This window comes from Tribolium castaneum, chromosome 4 (genome assembly GCF_031307605.1).
Source record: "Tribolium castaneum strain GA2 chromosome 4, icTriCast1.1, whole genome shotgun sequence".
Taxonomy (NCBI): Eukaryota; Metazoa; Arthropoda; class Insecta; order Coleoptera; family Tenebrionidae; genus Tribolium; species Tribolium castaneum.
Genome location: NC_087397.1, coordinates 9,266,774 through 9,279,328, shown reverse-complemented (window position 1 = coordinate 9,279,328; position 12,555 = coordinate 9,266,774). Strand labels below are relative to the sequence as shown.

At 30.5% G+C, this 12,555-nt stretch overlaps 1 protein-coding gene across 1 annotated transcript in view; it reads left to right on the top strand.

The window, feature by feature from the left end:
- LOC100142035 (C3 and PZP-like alpha-2-macroglobulin domain-containing protein 8) overlaps positions 1-12,555 on the top strand; it is a 99,371-nt gene that overhangs the window by 24,717 nt on the left and 62,099 nt on the right. The window lies entirely within an intron of this gene.

Here is a 12,555-nt window from a genome sequence, read left to right as displayed (position 1 = left end):
ATCGTGGAGGGAGAAACTTGTGGAGAGGTGTCCTATGTCTCTATGTCATCAGATTATTTGGGTTCTTTTTGATTTGTACAATTTTTTAAATACATTATGGTAGTTTTAAATATTGCTACGTCATAATAATGTTAACTGTTTGTATTACCAGGATAATATTTTTAATAAAGAGTATTTTAACAACGGTAAATTGCAAACTTTGCAAGTGTTTATAAAATTAAAATATATTAGCTAAAAGATCATAAAAAGGAGTTTTGCAAAGACCACAGTTTCACGCTTTTGCTCCCTTCACAAGTTTCGACTTCCACGACGTACATATAAAAATGATTTCATTTTATAGAAAGATTAAAAAAAGCTGAGAACAACCAGAAAATTTTTAAGGAATTTTTTTTACAAAAACCTAAAATATGTATTATGTCAGTAATTTTTTTCAACTCTCACTTCGATTTTTTTACCAAAAATTTTAGCGAAGTTGCGATAAATATGAGAAAAGGTGTCATCTAGATATATTACACATAGGTACATGAAAGACGGTAAAACGAGAAATAGTCAATAGATCGTCATAAGAAATGATATCAGATTTTTTAACTTTAATTAATAAAATATATAAAAATGAAAATAATACACAGAATAATGCTATTAATATGCAATTAGTTAGATTTGTTTTATAATTCTTTTGTGGTTTGAAATGAATTATAACATTAAACATTTGTTGTAAATTATTATCACAGTCATTAAATGAACAGTAAAATGTAAAATCAAAGACTATTTTATACATACTATCAAAAATCTATTACAAAAAAAGTTCACGAATTTTATTTAACATATTTATTTATGCCTTTAGCTTGCTTTTATTGGTGATGATGATAGCCTTTCAGCATAGATGTTGTTCACCTATACTGACGAAATTTATTATTTATTATTAGTTAACTGCTTCAGTGAGGTTGGATATTATCCTGAAATTAAGTGTATAGCTATAGCGTTTCTGGAGGTATAATTTTTAATAAAGTAATAGACAATCAACATTGAAAAAATTATAGCCTTGGGAAAAATTTTTGATAAACTTTTAACATTTTTTCAGTCGTATCTGACAAATAGAAAACAATCACCTCACAATCGAAAACAGGTAATTATTACATTTGGTGTTCCACAAAGCTCAGTTTTGGGACTGCTTCTATTTTAATATAGAGCCGAGAAATATTACAATTCTTATGTAAATGTATTATGTAAATATCTATGTCTTTGCAGATGATAAGCAGCTGGCAGTTTTATTAATCATGATCTAAAATTTTTCTTTTTATATAAAGGCATTGGTTTGAATTTAAGTGTGAGCAAATGTTTGTCAGTTTGTCTTTCTACAAGAAACACAAAAATAAACTCGAAAATCAACCTTAAAATAGCTAATATGCAAATAGGGGCCTCTAATAACGTAAAACCTTTTGGAATTGTAATGAGAACATGTCAACTTGATTTTAAAAAAATCTTATATTGCCTTAAAATGCTATATTCCAAATACAATATTTTTAATTTTAGATTTCGAAAAACTGCGAAATGTTAGTGCTTTCTAACATTTACTATTGTAATTTATTTACAAAAAATACACAATTTGTGTTCTCGTTCTATTTATAAATTAAGAAAATTTGACTTTGTATCTCAAAAATAAAACTGCCGACAAACCAAATATATTATTATTTTTGTTCAGAATTTAAAAAATGTTATAATCACTGCTTTTCCATCTTATCTTTGTTAATTATTTGATTCAAGAAAAAGTTGCTATCAAGTTTCTGTGTGAAATAAAAGCATACTTTTCTAATCTCTAGGTGTTTCCAGAATCTTTTGTTATTTTCTTCTTGTTTTATTCTCTGTTCTTTTTCTCCATTAGTCTTTCTATTTTGGATTTGTTAAGAGGATTAATTTCGAATAGCAATTGCTAGACTTTGCTTTCCTAGTTCAAATAAAGATAGCTCATTATTATTATTATTATTATTATTATTATTATTATTATTATTATTATTATTATTATTATTATTATTATTATTATTATTATTATTATTATTATTATTATTATTATTGCATAATCAGAAAGGTTAAATTAATAATAATTACGCGTAGTTATAAGAAGGAGAAAATAAGTTAATTTTTGCAGAGCGGTGTTATTGTTCGATCCGTCATTTGGGCGGACTTTTATATGACAAGAGAATTTCTATGGTCAACTAAACACAAACGTGCTGCCATTCCGCACATAAATCAAGCGATGCCACGCATGACCGTGGAACAATACCACAATGAACCAATAGGTAAATAGATAGCCAACCTAAAACTAAAACGGATCCACTTTCAATCTGATAGACGACTAGTCAGCACACGCTGTTGGCCTCAAAACCGACCATTATTCCTATTCATGCGATGCATCAAAATGCACGAGAGTTACAAGCACATTGAAGATAGTCATTTAGATAAGTGGGGCTGCTGCATGTATGTGTGCCAAGAAGAGCACCAAAGCATTTAGATTACCCTTACTCTTACTTAAATGTTCCGGAATGAAAGTCACTATAGTGGCGCGAATTTACGATGGAATTTCTAATTCGGGAAACTTTCAAAAATGCAATTTTATCCGCATTCACTGGGTTTTATTTTTGGTTAAGGCGACATTTTTATCCGACTGGAGCAAAGTTATAACGTTATGGCGCATGCAAATATACTGCACCATGTGAGCGAGCGAATACGGAAACAAATTCCAGGCGGTAAATGCTAACATGTGGCCACGACATGCTCATTTAAGGCACAATAAAGTAGACAATAACACTGTTGTTCAACCCTTTCAGCCAAGACTGGAGTGTGATTGGAAGAAACAATTAAAAACGGATTTAAAAAAATTAATTCCAACAATAATGTCCAAAGAGACGATAAAATTAAATTAATTAAATTTAATGCAATCTGTTTTTATTTATTGTAATTAATTGTACATAAATGTTAAATCTTTAAAAAAAAACTAACTCATAACTCAGACCGCTACTTTATTGGTGACCAGTTAGACAAATGATTGCAGAATAAACCAGCAATTAAAAGTTTAGATTAAAAAAACTCGGAAACTAACCAAACGGTTTACACAAACGAAATGTTCCATCAATTTTACAAAAGTTCAGATTTATTCAGCAAATTTTTGATTTTCAGAATTTTGTTTTTAACAACAGCACAGTTTTGTGCTACTGCCAACAAAGGAAGCACGTTTAATAAATCTGAACTAAGAACATTTGCAATTAATTTTATTAGATACTTAGGTATTACCACCTAAATTACTTAATTTTCTCATATATTTAAAAGTTGGACCACTTTCAAAACAAAGTTTATTTGCAAATACAATATTTATAATCGCAAAATGAAAAACTTACTTTTGGTGACTGAACATGAGTCTAATAAACAAACTTTGTTTTGAAAACAAAGCAAAAAATCAACTGATTTGGACTGTAGTTAAGACAAATCCAATTTATTTATTTAACTATGAATAAATGGTTAAGTACCTAAAATAATGTTTTCGTTTTTTGTACAAGGTGAATCCAATTTAAGTAATTGCAAATAAATCCGCAAAAACATTCTTGATACCTGTTAGAAACAAATTTTTTGTTAAAGCTTTTAAAAACACTTTGAAAAGTTTTATTATGTAACGATTATTGTGGGTTTTTTAATTTTAATTATTGTAGTAACCAGCTGATTGCCTAATGTATAAATAAAAAATTAAAAATGTAGAGAATTCAAATAGTATTACTAAAAATTAAAAAAAATGTAGATATTGAATTTACTTTCTGTGAAATCTTGAGAATTCTGTTGAAGGAAAGAAATAATGAGACGAAATAATTTGCAAAAGTTGAAAAAGTTTTAAGGACTTACGTGAATTTTTAAAATAGATTTTTTTTGAAGCGTACATTTACAAAAAATATTTTTGAACAAATTTTAATTAATAATTCAGCATTTGCTGCAAATTTTAAAGAAAGCTAGTTTTGAAAACTTGTATGTAGTTTTTTTAACACATTTTACTTCTTTGTGTCGTTGTACATTTACGAGCAAAACCTGTTAATAGTTATTTATATACATACACCAAAGGATTTAGTGTTCATCGAAAAGGGAAATAATTATTATTCAAGAAAAGAGGCCTTTCTTCAGTGTTACACATATCACTTTTTCGACAGCTTCTTCAAAAAGTATTGTTTCCCATCTTTCAAGTATTTGATGAAATTACGTTATTTTTACGATTCTCTCCTGAGAGGCAATAATATACTTCCATGTCATAATTAGAAGGTCAAAAAAAAACTTTATTACAAAGTTGATTTTCGACCAAAATTTTGCAAATTTGTAATATTAGTGAAATGTATACTGCTTTTTATTTTATTTTTTGTGGTAAGCAAAATAAAACAATACTTTACTGTACAGCCAATACTGTGGCATTACTTCTACAAGGTGAGTCAATAGTGTGATATTTCTGACATGTCTTAAGATGCAACCAAAAATACTAATGGCACATACCACTTGGAAACTGTTTGATTTTTATAAACATTAATTGAATCAACATTGCTTTTTTATCTTTTAAATAATAGTCTATACTGAAATTTTAGCAAAATATTTAAAACAAACTTAACATCACCTAGAACAATGTAATCGTGGATTAATTTTTTAATGATCAATATTATTGGTTGCATATTAACGAAAATACAGAAATAACCCTGTACAAAAAAGAGGTAGTGGAAGACACTACATTTGGCAAAAACTTTTTTTTACAAATTGCTTGTTGGTGAACTGCTTAAGGATATAATGTTATTCTTCGTGTGAAGCGTTGTGCGGCCTTTGTAGTTTATCGAGATTTTAATGGTGTGCATAAACACTATCTCATTGTATAAACATAGATTGAAGACTTGTAAAGAGAAAATCCATCAACACAAGAACAATACGTTCGTGTGAGATTGCGATCGGGGAGCTCTTAAGGATTTGTAAGAGCAATTTCCCATTAGTGCAGAATGCAACTTTAGCATCGATCATTGCGAGTTTCGTCGAGTTTTATTATTACACTTAAATTCAAAGAAAATTAATTATTTCGATTTCTACTTCTCGAAACTTGTTAGATTAATGTTTCTTTTGGTTCGTTCGAACTTTCCGAGTACTTTGTGTTGCCGTTTCTTTTAAATTGCATTTTTCTCCCCCGATGAAACTTACGACCTATTAAAAGCGAGCCCAAATTTTCCGGTAACTTATTTTTAGTGTTGTGGCGAAACTTCGGGAAGGGTGACGTGGGTTGACATTTCGCACCCAAACAAAAAATTGTGAGGGTCAGGAAATTAATTATAAAGTCATTATTTCGATTTATAAAATGTTGGTTTATTAGAAGCTTCAACTGTTGGTTTGATTTCACTCCGACAGCTGAATAGATTTTGAGAAAATGTTTCGCAGGTAGCGCCTATAAAACGTATCAAGGATACGCCACCCATGCATGAAAGATGAGCTTTCGTATATTGGAAAAAATGTATTTTGCCAACTTGTCAAATTTAAATATGGATAAGCATTAAGATTCAGTTAGCTTCTGTGAGATATTTTTTAACATAAACGAGTAAAAAATATTTAATATTCTAAACAGACTCTTACGTTGGAAGACGACGGTAATGAAGTCGTAGTCTCGGAGGAAAAACGTAAAAATATGACCAGCGCGCCCGGAAAACTTAGAGTGAAAATTGGCGGTGCTGACTGGCAAATTTATTAAATTGTCGCTCACGAATGGCATAAAAGTGGTATTGATTTTGCCGCATTAAACAATAACAGTTTTAGTGATAATCCAAATTAAACAGATGGAGTAATTAATTATTAAAACACACTTAACTTTCAGTGCAATTAAAATAGTTGTACAATTAATAGAGACTTTCCCAACTCCTAATTTTTTTCATTAAAATGAAATGGCTGATTTTTTAAATTTTTGGAGCAAGTTTTTTACAACTTATTGTTATTTAAATAACGCTTTAAACTTCTTTTAAACTAAAATCCGATGTCTAGTTGTAACGCACTTAACTTTCAGCACACACACATTTATTTCGCTGGCTTAATAACGATGAGTTTGTATAGTCCTGAAGCTGTGTTAGAGACTGTAATTTAATTTTTGCGATGTATCTATTTTTCATTAAGGTCGTTGTCGACAAAGTTGTGTAATCTGGGAAAGTTTCATGAATAGACTTAATTACATTAACTAAGAGTGAATGAAATGGCGATTAGTAATTCCCCCCATGACAACGTACTGTGCAAAATATGGACATTACCAAGCCTGTAGAGACTTGCCTTTAGAAAGCCGAGAATTGCAAATTTACTACTTTACTTTGTCTAGCTTTTTTGCAAAACCCGCTCTTATAGTCCCCCTGGAAAAATACCTAAAAATTAAGAGAGTCCAAATTGGATTTTTCTATTACTGGAGTGATCTCGGAAGGTGCGATGGGCATGTGATTTATATGTTTTTTACAAGGCAAGGGTCGTAGAAACCCGAGTTGCAATGTTACGACTCCAGGGTGCTTGTTAAGGGTCACTCCGTACACTGGCGTTGCCGTCTGGAGATACATAAAACATGAACGCATCGTTAAGGAGTGCCGCAAATAAAACACACCACGGCTCATAATTTAGTTAGGTTGGAAGTTGCCAGGGAGAGCAGATGAGTTTGGCAATGTGGAAAAGCGCCGCCAGCGACAAGTTAAAGAAGCAACCAGTATAATCAAACATCGACATGTTTGCTTACCAAGAACTTTGATGGAAAGGCCGTTCGGTAAACAAATAATTGATGCTGATGAAGCTAGCACCTATACCAGAAACAACTTCCACCAAAAACTGCAAATACTTTTTTGAAAATTCAACAAACCATAACTTGTTGCCACATTTTTATTGCATATTTGAATTCACCTCCTCAAACTGAATACAATTTACTCAAATTGTTGGTACTTATCTGTCATAGTTATTAACATATGTCAATTTTGTTGTTATAATTTTTATTTGCAAGGGTTTATCAAGATATCACAGCTTATGAAGCCTTTGCGATAGTTGAATATTTTTTTTGCATTAGAGTTTTCTAACATTTTCGAAATTGTCAACTGTCAAAATTTATGGCTATTATTATTTTTTTAAAATGATTTTCAAAAAACTGCTCTAACTCGGTTTTTTCAAATCTAACAACCCTATTTTCTGAACGACAATCAATAGAACATCGATATTTATGGTGACTTTTATTAAAACGTCTTATACCTACTCCTTACAGTTTTTGAAAAAAATCACAAAAATCGAATATTACATCTTGATTTTTATAGTTAATCAAGTAGACGTTGTGAAATGATCAACAATTGTCAAATTTTAATTTTTTTAGCTGGTTCATTATTGAATGAGCAATAAAACAAAAACATTTAATTATAGTTTATTACAGCTTAGTGAATTATATAAAGTAATACTGTCGGTTTACCATCGAATTTTGAACTTCTTGAATGAAAATAGTGAACAAATAGGACATTTCTTTAAATTTGTAGCACAATTTTATCGCATTTTTACATACAGGGTGATTCAAAAGTGTTAAATGGTAAAAACGTTCAGCAAAGCATTCAAAATTAATTGTGTTGTTTCCAAACTTAATTTTTATTTTTTTTCTTAGTAACATTTATACGTAATTTATTGACGAATTTACTATAAAACACAAATTGTTTCATTTAGAATTTAGAGTAAAAGCTTAATTAATAATTTAAAATTATTCAAAATTATTTTGACATCAAAGTAATTTAAAGATTCTTTTTTTGAAGATATGCGCTTCCAAAAATACTTATTTTAAGAATTTATGTGAGTCTCTGAAACTTTTGCAGGTTATTGTATCTATAATTAAAAATAGTACTCGTAAATACTAGGTTAAAATTGTAACACTATGTGTAAACAGTAGGTACTATTAAAAATTATTTATATTTAGGTAACAAAAAATGTATCGGTGCCAATTTCTGTGTTTGATAAAGAGAGCAACTACATTTGTTACTTCCTCTTACTAAATATGCTTCTGGTTTATCCATTCTATACTATTTTGATGATTTTTTTAAGAAATAGATTTTAATCGGATTTTTACGTCAAAAAGACTTTTTATTAAGTATTATTTAGCTAAGCAGTACATTGTTTTACAAGTAGTTTTTTTATTTTTTCTTAGCAAGTTTTATTCAATAATACATTTTCTACCACTTAGCATTTAAATTATTTTACCAAGCATTAACAATAATTTACTTAGAAAATGAATATTTATCTAGCAGTTTATTAGTATCCATAATCAAATATTTAATTACCTAACTATTCTCGTACTTGTTTTCCAGTTTAATCACTAGAAACTTGTAATTCTGTCGTTTTAATTAAAAAACCTGCCCGATTAAATTTCCACTTGAAACTTTTGCTTATCGAGAAGCTACTTAAAGAGCAAAAGCCATAAAATTTTGTTTGTTTTATTGTTCAAGTAAAGCCATTTAATTAGAAACTTAAGAAGAAATCGATACTTGTTTGAATAATTTGCCTAACATGTCCTTCTAACCAACTATTATTAGTCTTCATTTATTCCGTCCTGACGGGAATTTGCGTTCTTCATGCTTGGTTTCCTGGAGCTTTAATTATGTAGAAATTTTCTAGCGCAATATTACGCTAAGATCTTATTAGTTTAATGTTTAATACTTTGAGTTTGCGTTTTTCTTAATTTTAAAAAATGGTGGAAGTGCCGGGATAGTTATATTGTATATTATAATTTCGCGCTAGTTTCGAAACAGGTAGGTTTGTTGCTTATTATTTTAGAGTTTGGTGCATCAGGAGTATAAAAATTGTTTGTACAATGTACTAGTTAACAGAGTTTGAATGCAAACAGTTAAGGTTACTTGGTTGAAATTGTTATAATTTGCCGGCAGCTGGAAAAATGTGTAAGCGGATAATATCCTTTATGGACAGGAGGGAAATTCCTGTTACCGCCAAGGCATGGGAGTCATAAAAGAGGTGTAACGATGTTTGCACACTCAGCGCATTGTGATGTCCTCTTTGATTGGCTATTCAGAGGCTCTGCCGTGGATGTCTGTGAAGGCGACAATAATAGGTCGCATTCCAAACACGCTCCGTGGCAAATTGATTTTAGATCCCTCCATTCTATTGTCGTGCTTTCGATCATCTAGAGTTTATTTTTCGGAATGAAATTGATATATGTATATGTGCGAAATCAATCAAAATATGAAGCGGAAAATACACAACTGAATTGAAGAAGGATTTACAAATTTCAGAGAATTGCTACTTTTTTCTAAGTGCATGACATTGTGAGCACACCCTAATTAAATGGGTATTAAATACCGCTTGCTTGTCACGCCCACATTGGGAATCCATCCAAGGTTTTAAACGCCCGATGTTTGATTGCGGTTGTTTGTCCGATTGACCAAGTCGAAACAGTTATTGAATAATGTGTTTGCAAAATTTATGTTCCTAGTTTAATAACATTAATGCAAATATATACCTGTAGGCCTCCTGCATATGACAAAGCTCTATTAACAAGCACTGCGCTGACTGTCACATAAATTTTATTACTCATCGATTATTTCACTAAATGATGTATACCGGAACTAATTCACTTTTCAAATAAACGCCCTTTGGATTGCGCATTCATCAAGTCCTAATATTTAATTGTTTCAAAATTTGTAGCTCGGACCGACTTTAAACGAGACTATGGATCTAGACCAGATCCCCCTTAAAACTCTAATAAAAATGCAAACTAGAATTTAAAAATATGCTGATTCTTTACAAATCTCGAGGGAGTGCGTTGGGGAAAATTATTAGGCTCGGTATAATTTTATTGTGAGGGTTCCTCGAAAATAGAGTTATTTTGAAAACAAAATGGGTGTAAATAGAAAAATTGATCGATGAGAAAAATATGTTCTTAGCTACCTGCATCGGTACACAAGAGAAAATTTAATTAGGGGTTTCCATCATTTTGACTGTCATTTAAAAGATAACAACAATTATTGCAACAAAAATTAATAAATTGTAGCATATTTTTTACTTACTCGAAGTAAAAGGATAAAAAAACAGAGACAAAAATAACTAAAATCAAAGCAAAATGATTATTTAATTCTTTTATTTGCATTTGATTCCAGACAAAGTCTAGACGAACTTACTTAAATTAGAACAAAAATATTAAGCATTTAACCACTGTAAGAGCAATACAGTATCTTACAGAAAAAAGAAAAACATAAAAAGAAAAGTGAAAAGGTATAGACTATTTAACAAGTAAAGAAATATGGGTGTTTACTATCAAGTAAGAATAGATTAATAATTAAGTTTTCACTGTATAGTTAACTACTTTTTTGACGAGTTAAAAATGCAACATTTTTAGAAAACTTGGAAAGTCTGAGAATATTTTAACAAAAATTGTTTTTCTAGAATTTTTTACATATTTGCCTATAAAAAGTAAACTGTCGCAACACATGACAACAAATTAACACAGAACAAAATTTTTGAAGAAAACGAGAGTATTTTGTTGTAGATGTAGACAAATATTTAACACGTTCCTAAATGATCTTTTTAAAATCCGAATCTGACTGAATTGAGTTAAAATCATTGAAATCAATATTTATTTGCTGTGCTTTGGCCACCAAACTCATTTTTCTGTTCGGCCTTTTTGTAATGGCATAAAGAAACCAGTGCAATAATACTTCACATGTCTGCACGATATAAAACCATCATAGCAGCGATTTTTTCGCCTAAACTGATTTACATCGCGTCTATTTTTTCGTTTTTTTAATACAACACATCTGTTTATAAATGCGCAGACAAAAACATGGTGGTGAGAACAAAAAATCCCGCTCCACCACAGATAGACGTTATCTCGAACAATTTATTCGGCAGCTGGAGTTTAGACGTTATCCGATATTGTTGAGATTTTCTCCCGCACAATGGATATCTGCTGCCTGCAAATTTGATGAAGTTCGTTACGTGTCTGTTGTAAAGAAACATATATTATTGAGTAATTTATACTTTTTGAGGGTTGGACATTTTTACAGCAAACGTGCTGAAAAAGTTTTCTTTGAATCAACAGAGAAACTTTGAGAAGGCGTATCAAGTTCCAGACGAGATAATTAGTCTGCGCAAAAGAACAAGGGCGGAATATCAAAAGATAACAACCTGGATTTAAAAATTCGCTATGGATGTTATTAGATTATCTAAATGTAAAAAGTTGAGCTTAATTAAATAAGTTTTTTTTAATTTTGATGAAATGCCAAAATTAATCTCGGGATTCGCAGCCAAAAAATTCGGAGAGTAAACAAAATGAGTTACTTTTAAAAATAATCATAAAGCCATTGCCTGGAGAATTATCACCGTGAGCTTAATTAGGTTAAAACCCGGCTTACTTTTTGTCGGTGCAAATTGCATGCACATTTAAATTTCATAATTAAGTAATTATTTTCGTTTTCCGTAGAGAGTTAACTCTTGCATACCCATAAAACATACTACACAAACTGCCATATGAACTAATTACAAATTCAGGCTTAGTTGTTATGAGACCACATGGGTGTGCACCCGGCTTACGCCACCTCAATTCATTCTACTTAGTTTATTTAATACGTTAACGCCTGATGAAAGTCAAAGACAATTTCACAATGCGTGAAAAGTTTTTGATCGAGTTCGATCTTTGATTAGAATCTACATTTTAAATTAAGTATGACGTGACGCTGAGTGAACAACAGCACAAGGGGAGAAATCTTCGCAACCGCAGGCAGCTGTCAGTTGGCACCCCAGGACAAGTCGTCGCAATTAGTGAAGGAAGTACATCAGATTGACTCCCTCTAATAGTTAGTGAAGGGTTCATGCTTCGAAAATTATTCCACCTACTTTTAATTTATATCTGCCGACGCGCATTAACTGGGATTAAATCGCTCCCTCAGCCACGGAACGGCCAGATTTTAGTTGTTTTAATTCAATAAACAATAACTGTCGATTTAGGGAAAAGTAGTCATTATTTTTAAAATCATGTGCATATACATATTGACCTTTAGCGATTGTAAAGTAATTGACATTGTACTAAATTTTAATGCTGCAGCTAAAGGTTTCAATGAGTTATCAACGACAGAACAAACGGACGTACAATGTAAATCTGCTTCAATTTTTCGTAAGGGTATTTGCGCTGTTATTTCAAATAATGTACACCGCCTGTTAATGATCTATTAGTTACAATAGTTTACCGTCCTTACCAGCATTAAATATGGTACAATTATTTAAGCAAACGCTTAAAAAAATCTAAATTTTTGTAGAAGTTGTTTGTTTATTAACGAAATAATTAAATAAGACGTCAATCATGTCAACCTGCCATAGTACATTTTTTTTGTTTTATTATATGAAGTTATAATCAGAATTTGCTAAAAATAAAAAAATGGTACTATATAGGCTACTTTCCTCTGCATACATTAAAAGTCTATTATGACCGTTAAATAAATGAAAAATAAATTATATTTTTACAAAAGCTTTGATACTAACTTTTTACATTGTTTAAAACTTTTA